Source organism: Cnephaeus nilssonii (genome assembly GCF_951640355.1).
Source record: "Cnephaeus nilssonii genome assembly, chromosome: 15".
Classification (NCBI taxonomy): domain Eukaryota; kingdom Metazoa; phylum Chordata; class Mammalia; order Chiroptera; family Vespertilionidae; genus Cnephaeus; species Cnephaeus nilssonii.
This window is the reverse complement of record NC_137086.1, coordinates 62,474,387-62,494,131: the sequence shown is the minus strand read 5'-3', so window position 1 is coordinate 62,494,131 and position 19,745 is coordinate 62,474,387. Positions and strand designations below refer to the sequence as shown.

Sequence of the window (19,745 nt, the reverse complement as noted above, 5' to 3'; positions counted from 1 at the left end):
CCTCCAGGGACCTGAAAGCCAGTCACTGGGACCTCAGGGACCTACGACCAGCCACCAGGGTGGGTGAGAGACAAGAAGGATGAGCTGAAGATATGGAACAGAGTCAGGAGCGTGGACGACCATGCATTTTCATCAGGTTATTTCTAACATATAAATATGTAACATATGCATATGTGTACATATTCCAATTTAAAACTCCTTCTTTGAGTCTGCAATTGTGGAAGGATTCTCGAACTGTCTGTCCCCTGACTCCCACCCCCAGGTGCAAAGTCTGGAGGGAAGAGAACCATGGCCACCCAACAGCTGCTCAGCCTCAGCTTCCTCACTGTGTCCACTCCATGTCCCCACAAGGCTGCTGTGATATGTCCATGGTCTTACTTCTGGGACTGTGAATGCTGTTTATATGGCACGGATGCTGCAGATGTGATGAAGGTGGGATCTGAGAGGGGGTTTCTGCCAGATTATACAGGTGGGCCCTCAATCCAATGGTAAGTGTTTTCAGACAGAGGCGGCCACGTGACAGAAGCAGCGGGGAGCAGACTCACAGAAAATGCTACACAGTGGCACTGAAGATGGAGGAGGGGCCAGGAGCCAGGGGATGCAGCAGCCACCAGAAGCTGGGCCAGGCAAGGACAGGATCCTCCCCTAACGCTCCCAGAGGGAGCGCGGCCCTGCTATGCCTTGACATTAGCCCTGTGATACTGACTTTGGACTTCTAGCCACCAGTACTGAGAGGATAAATCTGCATTATTTTAAACCACCAAGTCTACTAGTATAAGCATTTGTTACAGCAGCCGCGGGACACAAAGACTGGGAGAGCGGACGTGCACGTGAAACAATCAGCACGGTGCCTGGCACACGTGTGAATTCAAGGAGTCTATGTCAGGGAAGGACAGTTCCTGACACCCTCCCTGGACCACGGCGGTCCTCAGCTGTGCCAGGACCTGCAGCTCATGCTGTCCTTATCCTGCTTACATTTTAAAGCTCCTCATAAGTACTGTCTCTCTCAGAAGGGGGTTCCCAAGGATCCTTCGCTCGTCCTATAGAAATCCAATCTTGCCACTGGCTTGTCTTACACAGGAAGTTCCATTAGCTGAGGTATTTCGCAGGGACCTTGCTGATATCTCCGGAGTGGACCCTCTTGACCTCGGGCACAATGAGCCGTGAGTCAACAAGCGCAAGTAGTTCTATCAGCCATAGGCCCTGCAGCTCCCCATGTGGGGTCTGAGACCGCTGACCAGCCAGGGCAAGGGCCACCGAGCCAGTGAAAGATGCGCAGGTAACATCCAGCCCTCTGCCCCAACTTTTCCTTTCTTCAGCTGCTCCATGCACCCCCACTTGGTTTTCCTTCTTGAGGGTTGAGTCCCAGAGTCGAAATGCACGATGTGCAGCAATTCCACTTCCTGCACTGCTGGTGCCACCTCGTGCAGCTTCCTCCAGGCTCTGCGCCACGAGGCCCGGGGTCCTGGCACGCTGGTGCCCTCCCCACCGCCCCACTCAGTGTCAGAGTTAGAGCTGTGCTGCCCGAGGGTCCACAACCCTGACTCCAGCCTGCACAGGACGAGGAGCCCTCAGCCACAAAGCGCTCAGGTGGAGCCTCAAGACCTCGAGAATTTTAGAGAAAAGATGAACAGAAGGAAGCAGCTTCTTCACTTCCTGAGAGCGGCCATCTGCATGGCCTATGAGCTGTCCTCTTTGCACCCCTTACTCTCCAACCTTCTGAAGGGCGGGGTTCACTCACTGGAGACGTGGGCCCTGACCTAGCTGACCGCCACCACCAGGGCAGGAAGGGGACAGTGGTGTGTATATTGTGAGCATGGTCCCCAAGGAGGAGTCCCCTACACACCCCTCAGCCACTGGCACTGCACACAGCAGACCCCAAGGGCTAAGGTCTAACGTCGGCCATCCCCTCACCCCCCACACAGGCCCTGCTGCTGTACTCTGTCTCAGACCTGTCCCACTAAATCCCGCAGCAGGGCCTGTCAGCCATCTCCAGACACACGCCTGGTTACTCCCGAGGCTGGGTTATCATCCAGGGCTCTCTCTAGGGTACCTGCTGGACCTCCCTGTGCTGAACTCTCCCACAGAGCGAATGCCCACAGGCAGACTGCCCACGCCTGCCAGTGGGGTCTCCCAGACACCCTCTGCCTTCACAGGCTGCTGTGAGCAGTAACTGCACACCCAATGCACTTGTATCAAGCTGCCAGAACCATCTTGCTGATTTAGAAGCTGACAATGACCATCCAACATGACTGCAAAACATATTCACAATGCCCCCGTCTGGGCTCTTCTCCCCCCGAGAAGCAGAGAAGCTGGTGGGAGTGGCTGATACTGGGAGGGCAGGCCCAGAGCCAGCTGCAGCCAGATGTCTCCTGAGTCCTGCAGGCACCGGGCACTCCTGTCCCGGCTGGCAGAGATGTCCCTCCAGAACAGTCAGCAGCCCCTGCAGCGCAGCCCCTGGTGGGCCAGGCAGCAGAAAGCCCGGGAGCCACTGTTCTAAAGGTGGGGTCAAGGCAGCCGTGACAAGCCTCACTCAGGGTGTCACGAGTCCAATTAAAAGGTCTGTGTGTAACTAGAAGGTCACATTTTAAAGAAGCAGAGCTTACGAATAATAGATTAACTGCCCTCCACTCCCCAAAGAAGTTACAGGCCAGATGAGAACTGAAATAAGTGGGGAGGAACCACCAAACGTCATGTAACCCCAGGTTCTCCTTCCAGCCAGACGATACTCAACGCAGACCTCACAAAAAAGGAGTACAGCTCTCTCAAAGAGTTTGTACATCAGTGCCAAGCACAGGCTACAAAGGGCCCACCAGGAATAAAGAGAGTGGTTAAAGAACCAACAGTACACAGCCCGAAGGGTCGTGGGTTCAATTCCTGGTCAAGGGCACATACCTGGTTTGCAGGTTCCTCCCCGGCCCGGGTCAGGGTATGTGCAGGAGGCAACCAATTGATGTGTCTCTCTCACATTGATATCTCTCTCTCTCTCTCTCTCTCACTCTCCCCCTCCATCCCTTCCGCTGTCTCTAAAAAATCAATGGAAAAGCCTGGCCAGTGTGGCTCAGTGGTTGAGCATTGACCCATGAACCAAGAGGTCACAAGTTCCATTCCCAGTCAGGGCACATGCCCTGGTTGCAGGCTCGATGCCAAGTAGGGGGCATGCAGGCGACAGCCAATCGATGTTTCTCTCTATTCTTCTCCCTTCCTCTCTCTCTCTCTAAAACCAATAAAAGCATATTTAAAAATCAATGGAAAAAATGCCCTCTGGTAAGGATTGACAAAACAAACAACAAAAAAGAACCTAACCGACGGTACAATCTGGAAGGGGGTGCGGTGCAGCTCTCTGCCCCAATGTGCCCTGAGTGCCAAGCTAGAGTGCAGTAGAGGGCGGGTGGGGGTGCAGCAGACGTGGAGCATGATGCCATGGGTGAGGAGGTGACTACTGTACATGAACACATTTGCTGCACAGACAGAATATCTTGAAAATAATACTTAAGCACAAGGCACTGCTGTCTCCAGGGAGGGAAACTGGGTGGCAGGAGGATGGCGAAGGAGGCAACTTTACCATACACCCTGCTGTACCTGATCATTTTTGGACCACGAAAACATATGCCTATTGTAAAACAAAATACAAAATGTTATTAAGTTTGCCGAATAAAGCTCAATAAGGCAGGTTTGAGGATTCCCACCAAGTGACAGTCATGCAAAGCCACCAATAAGAAGGTGGGAGATTTAAAGCTCACCACCAACAGCACCCCTTGTTCTCAGCCCTTCACCTCCCCTTCTCCAACCTGGCTTCCCCTGCCATGTTCTCCTCCCTGCCGACATTACTATATAAAATTGAGGCTCCAAGTTCCAAAGTCCCAGACCTTAGAGATGGAGCGTCCTCTCGGGGAATCACAAGCCAAGCCCTGTCCCCATAACCCTTCACTCCCTGCCCTCCTCCTGCCTGCCTGTCTGCACTGCGCCCAGTGCAGAGCCCACGAGGGCACAAGAGGAGCGCGGCTGGAGAAGGTGGGGCTGACAAAGCTGCCCACTCAGCTGTTTCACTATGGGGAGGACCCTGAGACGTTCATATCCGTTTCTAGGAACCCGAATTTCTAGGGGTTCTTCACATACCAACACTTCCTCTTTCTCCGTCAACCCAGTTTTCACGGGTGGTTTAGAATATTCTCCCTGGTGCTGATTTCATTTCACCGCCCGCCACCACTGCGGGCACTGGGGACGCTCTGTGGGTGGCATTTCAGGCACCCTGCTTCAGGACCTGCTGGTCGGACGGCGCAGGGATGAAGAAGCTGACCGTGGCCCACAGAGCTGGTTAGAGAGCAGATGCCGCAGAGGAACTGACAATCTAAGAAAGGGTGTCCTCAAACCATAAAGAAGACTCTGGAATTGCTGTTGTCATTTAAAATAAGAATAATGATGCAAGCAAAACAGAATAAAAAGGCTTACAAAGTCTGACGCCGTGACAGTATGGGATGAACCAAGTCCCAAACCTGGAAGACGGTCTGCCGGGCCCTGAACTGGAACACAGAAATGTGTCACCCATCCTCGTCCTCCCCACGTTCCGCTTGCGCAACGCACCCACTGGAGCCGTCACACCACACCCTCTTGGCACACGACTCGCCCGCCTGAAGCTCTGTGGTGCCCTTCCTTCCTGGGCACCGCACTCACCCAGCTTCTCCTCAAATTCAGTGCCTATGAGACCACGCTCGGAACCTATGCAGATGCAAACCGAACTATTCTTCGGGTTGATTAAATTGAGAAAGAAAAACTCCACGATGTGCCAGGGTGCACACCTTCTTCCCTGGGGAGCAGCAGCAGTCCCCGCCTCTAGCAGCTGCACGAGAGAGGGGGCCAGTGTGGGGGGACACAGACGGCGCTGCACAGCGAGGACACTCAGGGCTGGAGAGCAACTCACCGGACTGACCCCTGTGCCAGGGGCTCTGGCCCCGCCTCCCTCTAAGTTAGACTGAACCCCAACCGGACCTCCCGGAAATGGACCATCTTCCCCCGAGAGGCCAGGGCTGCTCTCCTGTACTTCTGACAATGACGTGGTAGCTCTGTTCACTCACTCACTCACTCACTCACTCACCAAACAGTTGACTATTCGCCTGTTCTGTGCTAGGCACAGGGGGATGCTCTGAAGATACAAAAAAACGGAGCTGTTGTCCCTGCTCTGAGGACACTTGAGGCTTATGAATGATCTGTTATGTTCACTGGGCACGTCCCCAGAGAACAATCTTTACATTTGTAAGTGCTACTGTGGGACACAATATCTCCCATAGAACGCAGCAAAGCAGAATGTCACACCCTGGAGGAGTCACAGGCAGGAGCTGCACACCAGGAAGGAGGCGAAGGGCACCCCACGCACCAGCCCTGGGGTTCCCAGAGTAGTTGCCTTACTTTATGCTGTGCATCACTTTTGCCGCCAGCACCCACCCGCTTCCTCCTAACAACAGTCCCCTGGGCTCCTAGGGGAACTGTGCTACCCACGCTGTCTCAGGCACTCAGCGTGGGTGGGGAGCACAGCGGCAGAGACTCAGGCAGGCAGTGTGCCCGTTCCCCCGCATCAGGGGCGAGCACCTGACCCAAGTCCATTCAGTGAGTGGACTTCCCCTGGGAGAGACAGGCCTCCACCTTGTCTCACAGTGAACATCATTCCCTGAGGACGGAAATATCTACCTGAGGGCCACCCCATCCCGACTAGGACCATACTTCTGTGCTCCAGGGTGCCCCAGCCACTCTTCAGGTGCCTCTGGGCCTGCGGGAGTCGCCACTTGGAACACAGACGCTTCCTAAGTGCCTACTAAGTCCTGGCAAGGGTTACCAGGCCAGTGGCCACACAGTGTTCTGACAGCCACCTCCTGGTCAGCCACCCTTCAAACTTCCACCTTCCCCACACTTCCGTCCCCACCATGCTCCACGGACAGGGCTTCCCCGTAAGAGCGGCAGGTGACACGTGCAAGTCAGAAGCATTCACAATACACACACAGAGCATCCCAACAGTCTGTTTCCTCTGAAAAACACGTGCACACCTGTTCACTGGGGCCGGACACCCGCACGGCACCTTGGGAATGAAAAGGTCAGTCCGCATTAACACCTGAACCATGAAGTTCAGTGGCCACCTCCCTAAGCAAACCTTCGCTCAGTGATGTTTTTACTGAGAAAGCGCTGGGTAGCAGAGCAGCGTGGAAGACCATCACCAGCGCAGGCAGTGAGGACTCCTCTGGGAACGAGGAAGGATGCTGTGCTCCTTCACCGCCTACAGTAGCCCCTCCCGGGGGAGAGAAGGTGAGAAAGGGCCCGTGGATATCCTTGCCTTTTTAAAATGTGAAGTTAACATTTTTAAAGGCTAGGAAAAATTGTTATTACAGATTAGCAAGTGTTCACCATCAGTTTTAGAAACGCAATCAGAAATTTTCTTATGTCAGAAGCATGCATCAGGGAGTGTTTCTGTGTAAAGACTCGGACATGCACATCCACACCCATAACTCCCAGGGAGTCCCGGCAGGCAGGAAGCACAGAATGGCTCCTCCAGGGAACTCAGCCTCCTGGGCCACTGCCTGGTTAGGAGTGTGTGTGTGTGTGTGTGTGTGTGTGTGTGTGTGTGTGTGTGCATGCGCCCACACATGTGCAAGTGGCAGTTGTTAAGTACACGCCCAGATGGCATGTGAGAGCACAGTGTGTGAGCACATGAGATGTGAGTGGTGTGTGTGTGCACATACTCTGGGTTGGGTGGAGGAGGGTGACAGGAGCAGCTTTACCCAGACGGGCAGCAGCCGAATGCATATGCCAGTGGTTGTCAAGCACAAGAGGGCCCCCAACTTCTCCCATCCATGCATTTCTGACATGCGACCATCACAGAGGCTTTATTGTGAGGTTAGGAATCGCTACCACACATGGACGGGAGAAAGGTCTCAAACCTGAGTCTTTAATTAGCCCACGCTGCAGTTTCCCTGCAGATTTCCCCAGCATACAGCCAACAACTTCCCAACAGGTGCAAAAAATCATCTTCCAAAACAGGTAACTACTTGCAGGAAAGACACAGCCAATCACCTCCAATGTCCATCCTTCCCTTCCTCCTTAGTAACAGGCCCAGGACCCTGGCTTGTATGTAGTTGGCTTGGGCTATCTGCCTCCCTTGCAGCTAGGTGTGGCCAGGGGTTCAGTTCCTGCCAACAAGATGTAAGAACATCATCTGATGAGAGGGTCTGGGGAAGTGTGCCTTCCTCCCGCCTCGTGTCTGGAAGACCTACAAGCTGGCTATACTTCTGGCTGCCATCCTGGCCAGGAGGCCCTGGCCCTCCCCCTGAAGTTGGTGGGCACAAGCTCCGCCTGTCCACCTCCAGACCTCAGGACACAGAAGAGAAATAAATGCTTATCCTGACTAAGCTGCTTTCCTTCATTGTTTTTTGTTAGACACAACCAAATGTTGATCCTAACAAGTTTACCATTCCCCACTTACATCCAATGAGGGAGAATGTCACTATCCTGGCATGCTGAGAGCCAGGATAAGGAAGGGTACTAATTTAGATTTCCGTTCATTAACAGCCCCATTTTTCCCAGAAAGAGACCTTTAAATAAAGCATTCTCAAATTAACCCAGGGCTCCAGGCCTGGGTGAGTACATTCTCACGAGACCTTATAAACATAGTAAGACTCATTTTGTTGTAGAGTTATTTTATACAACAGTTTCTCCCTAATATACTCAACATTATAACCCCAAAAAGCTAAGCACTCCTATTTCTAGGCCTGCCTGAGTAGCAAGCTCAAAAAGCTTTGATATACTGAATTCCTGTTTACTGCCCCAAACATTGAGTAGTTTGGCTTGCATATTTAGTGCAGACAAATCTAGGTTATGGGGTAAAAATAGCCCCTATTTTTCATTCATTACAGTTAGTCCATTAAATTAGATTCACAGTCTGAGCCACAAGCTGCTAGTAGCCATGACAAACACTGGTACAGCCCTTAACAGTTTACAGAACAGCCGACCTGTGGGTGTGCGAACTGGACAGATCCTGTGATGCCCAGTTCCAAGGAGTGACACAGTGACTGCTGCCCTGGACTCTGATCCTCTCTCACCTCCATGCCACTATAGCGTCCAACTCTCTGCTGCTAAGGGGCTGAAGCTGTGGTGACTGCTGTAACGAGGCCAGACCTGTGGCCCGATGCCCTGAGAGCATCAGGGCTGGGCAAACAGGGGGACACAGCCAGGAGTCAGGTCCCCAGTGCAAAAGGCAGTGTCTCCCCAGGTTAGAAACTGATGGAAATTAACTTTAACACCTGGATGCTTCTTAACAACCAAGTCTGTGTAAGAGTGATAGTGCGGCACTAAAGCGGCCTCTCAGAGCCAGTCAGCCACCCTGCAGAGCCCCTGACTGCCTCCCACGCCATCTGCGGCTCCTCTCCTTGCCACCAACAAGGCGAATGCCTAGCTGGGGAAAGATATTTGACTAATTAAAGAATGATTAAATAATTAAGTTGACTCACAATGCAAAGATCTTCCTCCCTTCAGTTCAGTTACTCTACCTACCATGTGGCTGGCAGGAACCTACAATGATCACAGAACGTGTACCTGGGGCGATGGCTGGGAGCACGCGACTATTCGAAAGACTGTTCGCGCTGTCAGGAGGCCGGTTCTCGTGGGTTCTGTGAAAACTTTCAGCAAATACGGTCAGGACTCTTAGAAGGACAGCACTCACCAGACTTGTATCCATTTGAGCTCTTCGGCTTTTTCAATCAGTTTATGCTTTTATTGGTAACTTTAAATCCAGGTACCCTTATGTAAAAGGTCAGGAATGGCTAAATAGGAAATGTAATAGGTTAGAAATAGAGTTAAAAAAAGGTCAGCCCTGGCTGGGTTTGCTCCATGGTTAGAGTGTTGGCCCGTGGACCAAAGGGTCCCCGCCAAAGGCATGTACCTCAGTTGCAAGTTCCCCAGCTCCAGTAGGGGCGTATGCAGGAGGCAACCAATCGATGTCTCCTGTTGATGTTGTCTCTCTCTCTCTCTCTCTCCCGCCCCCCACCCCCACCTCCCTTCCTCCACCCCCACTCTCTCTAGAAATCAATGGGGAAAAAAATATCCTCGAGTGAGAACTTAAAAATAGTAATAATAAAGTCAAAGACAGGTAAGTGGAGAAGTCAGGGAAGGATGTCAAGCTGCCAAGAGGAGAGAGTCCAGACCCAAACCAGACAGCAGCTGTTGGGAAGTTGTGCGTAAATTTTGGGGGGAACTATCAGGAAGTAAGTAAAGCGGACCCATCCACCCATAGGAAAATGATCCGGGCTTCGACACAAAACCTGTAGTTGTCCTGGAGGACTGGCTGCAAAGGGCCTCAGAGGGGGATGTGGGACCCCACAGGGTGGAGGAGCCGGAGACAGGCACCGGGGCTCTACCTGGACCAGAGGAGTCTGGTTTCATGGTAACAGGCAGCTTCGATGTCCATGGACAGACCTGGGGCCCCCCGGGTTCCTGACAGTAGTTTCTTGGCTGTAGAAGCTACTGCTGAATCACTGCAGAGGGGAGTGAAAGTGAAAGACCCAAGATACAGCAGTTCGGTTCCCAAGGCCACAGACTAAGCAGCACTTCCCTAAATAGACACTGTGTGTGTGTGTGTGTGTGTCCCCTAGGCCAGTGGTCGGCAAACTCATTAGTCAACAGAGCCAAATATCAACAGTACAACGACTGAAATTTCTTTTGAGAGCCAAATTTTTTAAACTTAAACTTCTTCTAACACCACTTCTTCAAAATAGACTCGCCCAGGCCGTGGTATTTTGTGGAAGAGCCACACTCAAGGGGCCAAAGAGCCGCATGTGGCTCCTGAGCCGCAGTTTGCCGACCACGGCCCTAGGCCAACCACATCAAGAACACACAACCCCTCACCCACCAGCCCTCAGCACAATCACTCCGCTTCAGTGTTGGACAGGGGCCACGGGAGGGAGAATGAAGGGACTCGCCTTCAGTGAGTGAACGGGAAGGAGAAGGAGAGGTTCAGGCATGACTTCACTGTCACAAGTTGGGGGCAAAATCCAAGTGTGCCCTTTTGTGCCACCTGAGTGGGCACTGTCTACCAGCAGGGTGTTTCCCTAAGGCCAAGCCATTCACACACCTCTCTCTCCTCTTTCAGGCCAGAGGAGGAAAATGTTTGAAAGATTCAGGGTAGCTTGACATATCTTGACACACAGTCCCATCTTAGTTCCATTTTATTGTCCATCTGATTATCACCCAATTATGTAATGTGATCATTTGGTTTAACATTTGCATATGCAGAACATAGTCAAAACAATGAATAAGAAATATGAAAATACTCAACATTCCACCACAATCACAGGCTTTGATGTGCTTAAAAAACAAGAGTGTCAGTAGAAGACTCAGCTGGGCCGCTGACCACCTGACTAAGAGCTAGGAGCCGAGCCTCCACTTCCCCTTCCCACTCCGCCCACATCCTAGTCCTTTGACCTTTGCTGGCTGTGCCTGCCCCTCAGAGCCTCCTTCTTCTGCAACATTTCCTCTCAGAGGTGCCCTGGGCAGGCTTCAGAGATGGAATGCACCCTCCCCTTCTGAATACATTTTGACAATAGGGCACTCCAGGGAAAACAGAGTTGTCACAACTAAAGGTGAGAGGGGAGATGGGGTCTCCTGGAAGACAGAAACGTCCTGCCTGCACTGGCTCCGAGCCTTGGAGGCAAAGCGCTCTCCTGCTTGTATTATTTAATCTGCACAATCCCCTGTGAGCTGGGCATTTTCCCATTTCACCGATGAGAAAGCTGACTCAGGTTCATGTCCAGCACTTTTTGTTCCCACAATCCAACTTGTCCCCCTCAAAAAACAGACACAGATGCCCCAAAGACAAGGCTCCATAAGCTTTGTGACACAAACCAGATCAACACCAGCCTGACAGGATGCACATCACACCCATCCCAAGGCAGCCAAGGCGACCTGGGGCTGTCCCGTCGCCTTCAAACCATAAAGGACTGCAGGGGATCCCAGGCAGCAGAGGCTTCAACGGGGCAGATGTCTACTTTCCCTCCCACCCCACCCCCTGCCCCACCCTGACAGGAGAAGGAGGGGTCAGGGACCCAGAGTAACATTTTACCTCTGGCAAATCAACTCGCTCCGGCCACTGCCTCCCCAACTCTGAGTGGCCATGCTAAGGACCACAACATCACCAGAGATCTGGCCCAGGGGATCGAACATCACATAGCACGAGCAGAGGTTCAGACCTTTCGTCCGGCTGTTCTGTGGGCTCCAACTCCATTCCCCCATTGCTAAAGGCCCCCCCGTTTTAGCTCAGTGGTTCTCTGCCTACGGTGAGTCACAGGTCCTCCCCCAGGAAAAGACCCCATGTACACGCGTGCAGTGCAGCCCCCTCCTCCCTGTGCTGAATGAACACTTGAGTTTGACACATTTTTATCAAAACACATAGTAAGAAACATTCACATTGTGGCAATACCCAAACATACGCCACATGCAAACAACAACATTTTATCAAAAAATGCTTACCCTTCCTATAAGAAATATGCTTAGGTATTTTCTACTTTATTTCAAAAAAACTTAAGTACTGGTTACAACCTCAAATGGATTTGTTTCTGGACCCCCGCCAGCCATCTCCTCCCAGGGGCTGGTCTTCCTAGGTAATTAGCACTGGTGAGGTGCAGCGTGAGCCTCCTTAACCACCACTTTCATGGATTATGATTAACTTGGAAAGCCTTGGAAAGTCAAGAAAATCTACAAATACCTCAGCTCGTCAGTTCCAGGAAAAATCTCTAACAGTGGCTATTTTGATCCCACAAACTATATGGAGTAGGTAGCTATTTACTTCACACAAACAGAGTTGGAGCTATACTGGCGGGAGGGGATAATTAAGCAGGTCATTCTGGGCAAAGCCAGAGAGAGCTACACACTGCCATTGGAAGTAGTCCCTTAGGCCCGTGGTCAGCGAACTGCGGCTCGCGAGCCACATGCGGCTCTTTGGCCCCTTGAGTGTGGCTCTTCCACAGAATACCACGGCCTGGGCAAGTCTGTTTTGAAGAAGTGGCGTTAGAAGAAGTTTAAGTTTAAAAAATTTGGCTCTCAAAAGAAATTTCAATCGTTGTACTGTTGATATTTGGCTCTGTTGACTAATGAGTTTGCCGACCACTGCCTTAGGCTGCCTCGAGGCCAACTCCTGAAACATTTCTCAGCCCCTACTAAGCCCCTGCTCTGGACTGTTTTCCTCATTGAGCAAGGAGAAGCAGATGATGCAAACTCTACCCCTCTGAACACACTCTGGGAATGGCTTCAGGAATGGCTTTGGGAAGTGGGTCATAAAGGCCAGCCCAGCCTTCAAAGGCCAGCGCAACAGACTCCATTCCTGCTGGGTCAGAGACGGACTATCTTCGATGCTTCCTTTACCCAGGTATGCTGGGAGGATGCAGGCCACGCTTAGGCATGGCAGCTGGGAAACTTGGCTGGGCCAATAAAGTGGGGCGTAGGGTAGGTGTGTGGCAGGTGCAAGGAGGGCAAAGCTGCTCACAGGCTCCTTAAACACTTCCCATGACCTCAGTTCACACCGTGGCTGACCACCCAGCACACACCCTCCTCCTTCCTATTCTGGGAACTATGGTCTCCGGACTGAGGAAAAGCCAGTCCCGCCTCTAGCTGAGGGGTGGCTGAGGTCTTGATTAGACTAAGACCGTGGTCGGCAAACTGAGCCTCGCAAGCCACATGCGGCTCTTTGGCCCCTTGAGTGTGGCTCTTCCACAAAATACCACGGCCTGGGCGAGTCTATTTTGAAGAAGTGGCGTTAGAAGAAGTTTAAGTTTTAAAAAATTGGCTTTCGAAAGAAATTTCAATCGTTGTACTGTTGATATTTGGCTCTGTTGACTAATGCGTTTGCCGACCACGGGACTAAGAGAACAATTCTCAAATCTGGCTTCAGAATCACCTGGAGGGCTTAAAAGATGATCACTGCCCAGCTGGTGTGGCTCAATGGTTGAACGTCAACCTGTGAACCAGGAGGTCACGGTTTGATTCCTGGTCAGGGCACATGCCTGGGTTGCAGGCTTGATACCCAGTAGGGGGCATGCAGGAGGCAGCCAATCGATGATTCTCTCTCATCATTGATGTTTCTCTCTCTTCCTCTCCCTGAAATCAACAAACACACATTTTTTTTAAAAAGGGGATCATTGCCGGGCCCCATCCCAGAGCTCCCAATTCAGGAGGGGGTGATGCTGCGGCGCCTGGCCTGGGGACCACTGTGGAAGAACACTACTCTCTCAGCCTCAGGTTCTTGGCCCAGGGGAGACCACGTGACCCTCACTGCGCCACAGTCGAAGGGAGGCCTGGTAGACCTGTGGCTGGGGACTGGCTGGTGTGTCTCCTTCCCTGCTCCTGGAGCCAGGAAGCGCACAGCCCCACTGACCCTAAGGACCATCTCATAATCATGAGGAAGCAGGGATGGCTGGGAAGAAGAGAGAGGAGAAGAATCCAGGCCCTTGATGAAACTGCTGATGCAGTAGGACTCCAGTGCTGAGATGATAAATGCCCTCATTGTTTACATGGCAGCCAAAAGCATCCTATGACACACCCCATAAGGCAGGGAGACCCTTGAACTGGGCATCCCTGTTACCTCCTAGCACCGTTCCCCAGAAACACCCACTGTCTAACTGTACTTCCTTCACACGTCCAGAATTGGTATGCCTGGGTCATTCTTCTTAAAAATTTTAACTAACAACTTGGAGGATACACCCTATGCAATGTGAGCAACACCGGAGAGGGAAGGAAAGGAGTTCCACATACTAACGTGAAATCGTTTCATCAGACAGTGCCTGCAACAGCAGCTGGTACCAGCTGTAGAGGGCTACGGTGGAGGTGTGGGTGCAGGGCCTGGGAGCAGGAAGTGAGGCAGGGGCTCCAGAGGCCTCCAAATCCACCCAGTAAGTGCAACAGGCAGCGGCAGGAACTCCAGGTGAGGAGAATTGCCTGGTGTCTCTCGGAGGGGCTCAGAGAAGATGCCAGGAATGGAGGAGGAGAACACTTTCCTCCTCCAGTCGTACCCCCTCCTCCTGGATACCAGAGGACACCCCTCTGTCTTCCTGGCCCTGTTCCAGAAATGGACACCTCATCTTTATCACCATAGCATGACCCTCCCCCACGGGATGCTTCCTGCTTCTGCAGCCTTCCCCAGGTGACCCTCACTGAACAGACTCCACACTGAAAGGCCTGCAGTGTCTCGGGTGACCCAGGTTAGGCACCTGGGCAAACACCAGGGGCCTGTCATGGGACAGGACATGAGCAGGTGTGTGCGGAGACCAGACGCAGCACCCCGGCTCTGCTTTCCCACTTTCTCAGCCAGCTTATGGCAAAAGGGATGGTTAAGAGATAAACCCACAGAGGGAAGGCTGCCCTGAATCCAAGCTCCATGCTGCCTGCACCTGCTCTACATGTAACCTCATCGCAGCAGTGGGCGTCCCTCAGTGCTCGGCAGGCACCGGTGTCACTCCAAGCCCTTGACACGCATTAACTCATTTACCCTCGGATAAGCCTCTGGAGTTGCTACCACCATCAGCCAGCTTTGCAGATGAGAAAACCAAGGTGCAGAAAGATTAAACTACTTGCCCAAAGTCACACAGCTAGTTGGAGGCTCACAGGGAATTCACCTTACTTATAATTCAAACTATCGAAAATAGAAATTATTGATATTTGGAGCCCGAAGTGATTAATTTTCACCCCTACACTCATGTATGAAGTTCAGCATTTATTTTAAAATCCTGTGAAGGCAGCTATGTGATTTAATGTAAATGGCACTCAATCCAGACAGACCTGGGTTTGAATGCCAGTTCAACCCCCTGCAACCGCCCTCAGGTGGGTGCCTTAACCGCTCCTCACCGGGGCTTCCTCCTTCAATACCCCAACTCCCCTCCCACAGGATCTCCTCAAAGGAGGCACACGAACATGGCGGGACTGGTATGCAGGTGGTGCTCAGATCACGTTAGTTCCCTTCTCCTTTAGGATTAAAACGCATCACACTTAAAGGAGACGTCTAAGGCTGTCGACAAGAAAGTATGAAGTTACAGTAACTTCCACAATGAAAGATGAAGAAAACAACCTAATAAGACAAAATGGGCAAACTATGCATAGTTAATTTACAGAAGCTAAAATGTAAACTAGCAAGAAAAGGTTTTCAATATTTTTGGTAAGTTGGGAAATGTGACCAAAACAAAGTCTTCTTTATCCATTTGATTTGCAAAAAATTAACAAGATTTATACTCTTCAGTGCTAGATGAGTTAAAAGGAAAAAGGCAATTTCACATACCAATGGAAGAAGTACAAACTGAGAAAGCCTCTTAAAAGTGGGGGGCAATTTGGTAAAATTATCAATTTAAAATTACTCTTTGGCCCAGAAATTCTACCTCTAGGGATGTAGAAGACTGAAATATCTGTGAGTAACAATGATACAGTTCACAGATTCCCCACTATTTTTAGAGCAGAAAATTGGAAACAACCTAAATGTCCTTCAAGAAAGAATAGTTAAGTTATGGTACATCCACACTCTGGAATACAGAGAAAGAGGCACACTTTTCATGTCAGTACATACAGATCTCCAGACACAGCATTAAATTTAAAAAACAAATCCGAGAAAATTTTGTGTAATGCATTTGTCCACTGAAAAGGCCTAGAAGCAATGACACCCCCAGTAGCAATGCACACACCTCACACCCAGATCTTGGTTTCTAAATACCATTCTCCACTAAAAGAACCAAGACTCTGGAGAAATGGCTGATTCCAGGGCTGGAACGTACAGGTTGAATCGTGAAGATTTTGTGCCAGCAGGTAAAGCAATTCTCAAAGAATGAAGAGGATGTGTAAAAAGGACAAATGAGTCAGCATGATGGGGCCCCTGCAGGCCAAGTCTGGGACAATTTAAGCAACACAATAAACAATGAGAGTAACAGACATAGATGTAGAAAAAAACCATGGAATTGGGAAATCCCATCTGTCAACTACCAACATACCTGATTCAGGTAAGACGTATTAATGGATTCTAAGAGTAGTGGAGAAAGTGTGAAGAGTAACACACAGTCTCAAGTTGTCTTACTATGAGGTACATATTAACTAGAGAGATGAAAATGGTAACTTTCCTGTGAGGGAACCTGGCGCCTTAATCAAGGGATTAAAGTTAGTATGACCAGTGACAGGGACTAATGAGGCATATGGAACATGCTAAGACAGCTGCTCAAAAACAAAGTAAGGAGAGCAAGGTGTGCTTATGTATGAAATTTAAGTAAATTCCTGAGGGTTAGGTCCATGATGGCATTTCCATTAAAAGCACAGAGACAAAACAAGGTGGGCTGTCTTGGGGTTCATTCTGGCCTCCCCAGAATATGCTCTCCTCACAGACCTGCTCCAGGACACTGGGAAAAAAGCTGTTTTAAATGATCTCTCAAGACCAGTTCATCACTCAAGTTCCACAAAGAAGCAACGACATAATCAAGCCTTCTTCACTGCAAATTTGTGCTCCTTTTCTCTCGGCGACAGCCGAGCATCCTAACACCATGAGCAGCTGATGATGCTATGAGGACTTTCCTGGGAATAGCTATGTACGTAATCTGAAAAGGAGGTTTTTGTAAGAAACCAGAATAACAGTCTTGGTCCAGAGTCTCCTTCTCTGCTCTGTCTGGTTGGATTCTTGAGATGTTCAGCCATGGGATGCGGGTCAGGGGTCAGTTGGTCTCACACACCTTCCCATTCTGTGCCTCTGGTGCATTTACAGGTCTGCTGGCTGGGGAAAATGCTCCCAATAGGCAGCTGGCTAAAGGGACGTTCAGGGCCAACAGTTCTCTCTGTATCACACATCCCGCCTCGCTGGTGCTTCACAGTTTACAACACACTCTCAGGTACATTATTTTATTTCACCCTTTCCTTAAGGTGATTTTTAAAAAAAATCCTAACATTCAGTTTAACAGCCTTATGACAAAATATCCAGTTTTCAAAACAATGTGATAAACTTTGTTGACTTCGAATCTACTTGGGAAACAGGACTTGTACCTGAGTAGATAAACACTCTGAGATGGCATAAGCCAAATAAAAAAATAGATAAGTAGCTACTAGAATTAGTATGATTAATTCTGTAGCTGAGTTCAGTAGAAATCCCGCCCTCCTTTGTCTTTGCATCTGTCCAGCATCCATACAAACCATCCTGGTAACACTGGCTTGTTGCGCTACAGGCGTGTTTACTGGGTGCAGCAGGAGGTCTGGTGGGGCTCTGTTCCCAGGCTGGGCCACCCCAGGGACCGGACGTGGCCTTCTGACACCAACCCTCCATCAGAACAACCACACGTTCCCATGTGGGCACCATCATTCGTCTTTCTTCAAAAAACCAATAAATTGAATCTTCTAGGAGTAAACATTTCTGCAAAGAACTCCCCAAAAGAAAGGCCCTAGCCTAGATCCAAAGACATAATTCCTCTTAAAGAAAATTCCTCTCATCCATAGAAAAATTAGGCTTACTTCTTTACCAATGCCAAGGGCATGTAGATTCCAAAAACACTTCAGAACACGAGTTAGCAAGTGGCAGATCCAGGATCACATCCAGCGGGACTGCTGTCCCCACTCCACGGCTAGCCCACAGTCCACACCATCCATCCACGGTGAACCCAGACGGAGCAGGCACAATTTCACTGCAACATTCAAACTGCCACCCCACCCCCTCGCCTGGGTTTAGGTGCCCTAAGGGGCAGATGACAAATGAAACACGCCTCTTAAGCAGCGCCCCCGCCCCCAACACAAAACATTCAGAAGCAAAGCAAAAACCTAGAAGATGGGCTTTACCACTGCCCATACTTATTTCCTACCCAAAGGAGTACTTCCACGATCTGTCATTATAGACGAACTCGGGCAGGAGGAACGCACCATTATGTAATGTCAGAGGGCAGGCCACAAGGGGAAGGGAAAGCTGGGCCCACAAAGACATAATTTACCTTTGACACAGTGTTTCAGTCTTCTATGGCCTACACATTTATGGCTTTTCGGGAGATGGTCACAGCTCCCTGCAGATGTCTCAGGTCTCGATTCACTGACAGGCAAAGCCAGAAAGCAAGAAGATACAAAAAGCAAAGATGCCAGAAATGCTGTCGGGGGTTAGGGGCCGGCAGCGAAGGGCAGAGTTGCGAAGATGGACAGAAGATTTCCCACGTATATTTATACCCAACATGTTTACATCCTAAACATGGCGAGGCCTTCAATGTCTGGCTTCGCCAAAAACGCCCTGGAGACGCACCGGGCAGGCGCCGGCCGGCCCGGGGCGCCGGTCCCCGTCCCGCTGTCCTCGGCCCGGATGCCGGGTCTGCATTCGCCCGCGTGCGCGGGGCCGGCCGGGTCTCGGAAGACGCGACTACACCGCCGCGCAGCAAATTTCCATGACAACCGCGGCGCCCACCGCGCCAGGCGCACGGGTGTCAGGGATGCGCGCTGCCCCCCGCGACGGGCATCCGGGTCCCGGCTCCGCTGCGTCGCAGCGCCCCCGGCCACCTACCTGGCCCGCCCCGGCCCGCGGCGCCCGCGCCCGGCTGCCCCGCCGTCGGCCCGCCGGGTCGCGCGCCCGGGCCCCGCAGCTGCAGCGCCGCCGCTGAGTCGCCAAGTCGTGGGCTCCGGCCCGGCTCCAGGCGCTGGTCCTCCGGCTCCGGCCGCCAACCCGCCGCCCGCGCCACCGCCCGCACCCGGCACGGCCGCTGCTGCTCTGGAAGCCGGGGCCACGCAGCCCCGCCCCGGCCCGCCCCTGGCCGCGCATGCGCCCCGCCGGGCCCGCCCCGAGACCGGCTCGGAATCCTGCTCCTGGGCTCCCGCGAGACCCGCGGTCGCCGGGGCTGTGTCACCTGCGGGGGCTCTGGGACCTGCGCACCGGCCGGGATCAGGGCGTTTCGCTCCGCTGTGAGCCCCTGACGCGTCCCCAAGGCGGACGGTTCCTAGGAGACCGCTCCCAGGACACGCTCCGCTGTCTGCCCGCAGGATGAGCGCGCCGTCCGTGATGCAGGTGCCCGCAACCCCTGGGAGAAGTTAGGAAATGCAACATGTAACTCAGAAACACGCAAAATTAACATCTTACTGCCAAATGCACATAAACAAAAAGAAGAGAAACTTCTAAAATCCTTCCAGACCTGTGCTGGTACATTACATAAATAGGCATTTGTAGACTTCTCCCCCAAAGCTCTATTTTTTACAGGAAAATAAAATAGAATTGTGTAAGAAATTTTTTATTTTAATATAACTTTAAAGCTTAATATTTCTGCTTGAGAAAGAATAAATATGGAACTGGAGATAAATATTTTATCTTGAAGTCTTCAAATTCTATCAGAAAATATTTCTTAAAAATTATTAAAAGAACCATTTTAATTCAATAAACCAGAACACTTCTCAACGTTCACACCCCTCAGGTATGAAAGCTAGCATTTATAATTTGCCTTTAAACGGAAATATATTAACCTATTAAAAATAAAAGTTAAACAATTCTCTGATCTCATTTAGAATTGTATCAGAGACTCCTCATGTCACCAAAAACTAAATTCAGATAGTCTGGAATAAAAACAAACAAATATAAAACAACTTTAAAAGTGTAATTTATTTTCTGACTTTTTACTTTATTTCTCCTCCTGGTAGTAATTTATTTTAAAAAAACACGTTTTATTACTTTTTCAAATAAATGGAAAGAAATTCCAGAGCTGTAGCCCTAGGATAAAATTAAAGTCAGAAAAATCAAACAAACT

General features: G+C 50.9%; 1 protein-coding gene across 5 annotated transcripts in view; it reads right to left on the bottom strand.

Moving 5' to 3' along the window:
- The window catches only part of INPP4A (inositol polyphosphate-4-phosphatase type I A), a 122,921-nt gene extending 104,189 nt beyond the window's left edge, over positions 1–18,732 (bottom strand). For 4 of the 5 annotated variants that reach the window (XM_079792053.1, XM_079792052.1, XM_079792054.1 and 1 more), the window contains exon 1: positions 18,518–18,732. The gene's annotated coding sequence lies outside the window, so the exon portion shown is untranslated. The remainder of the gene's footprint in view (positions 1–18,517) is intronic. The other variant, XM_079792055.1, reaches the window with a different exon arrangement.
- Positions 18,733–19,745: the final 1,013 nt, after the last annotated feature.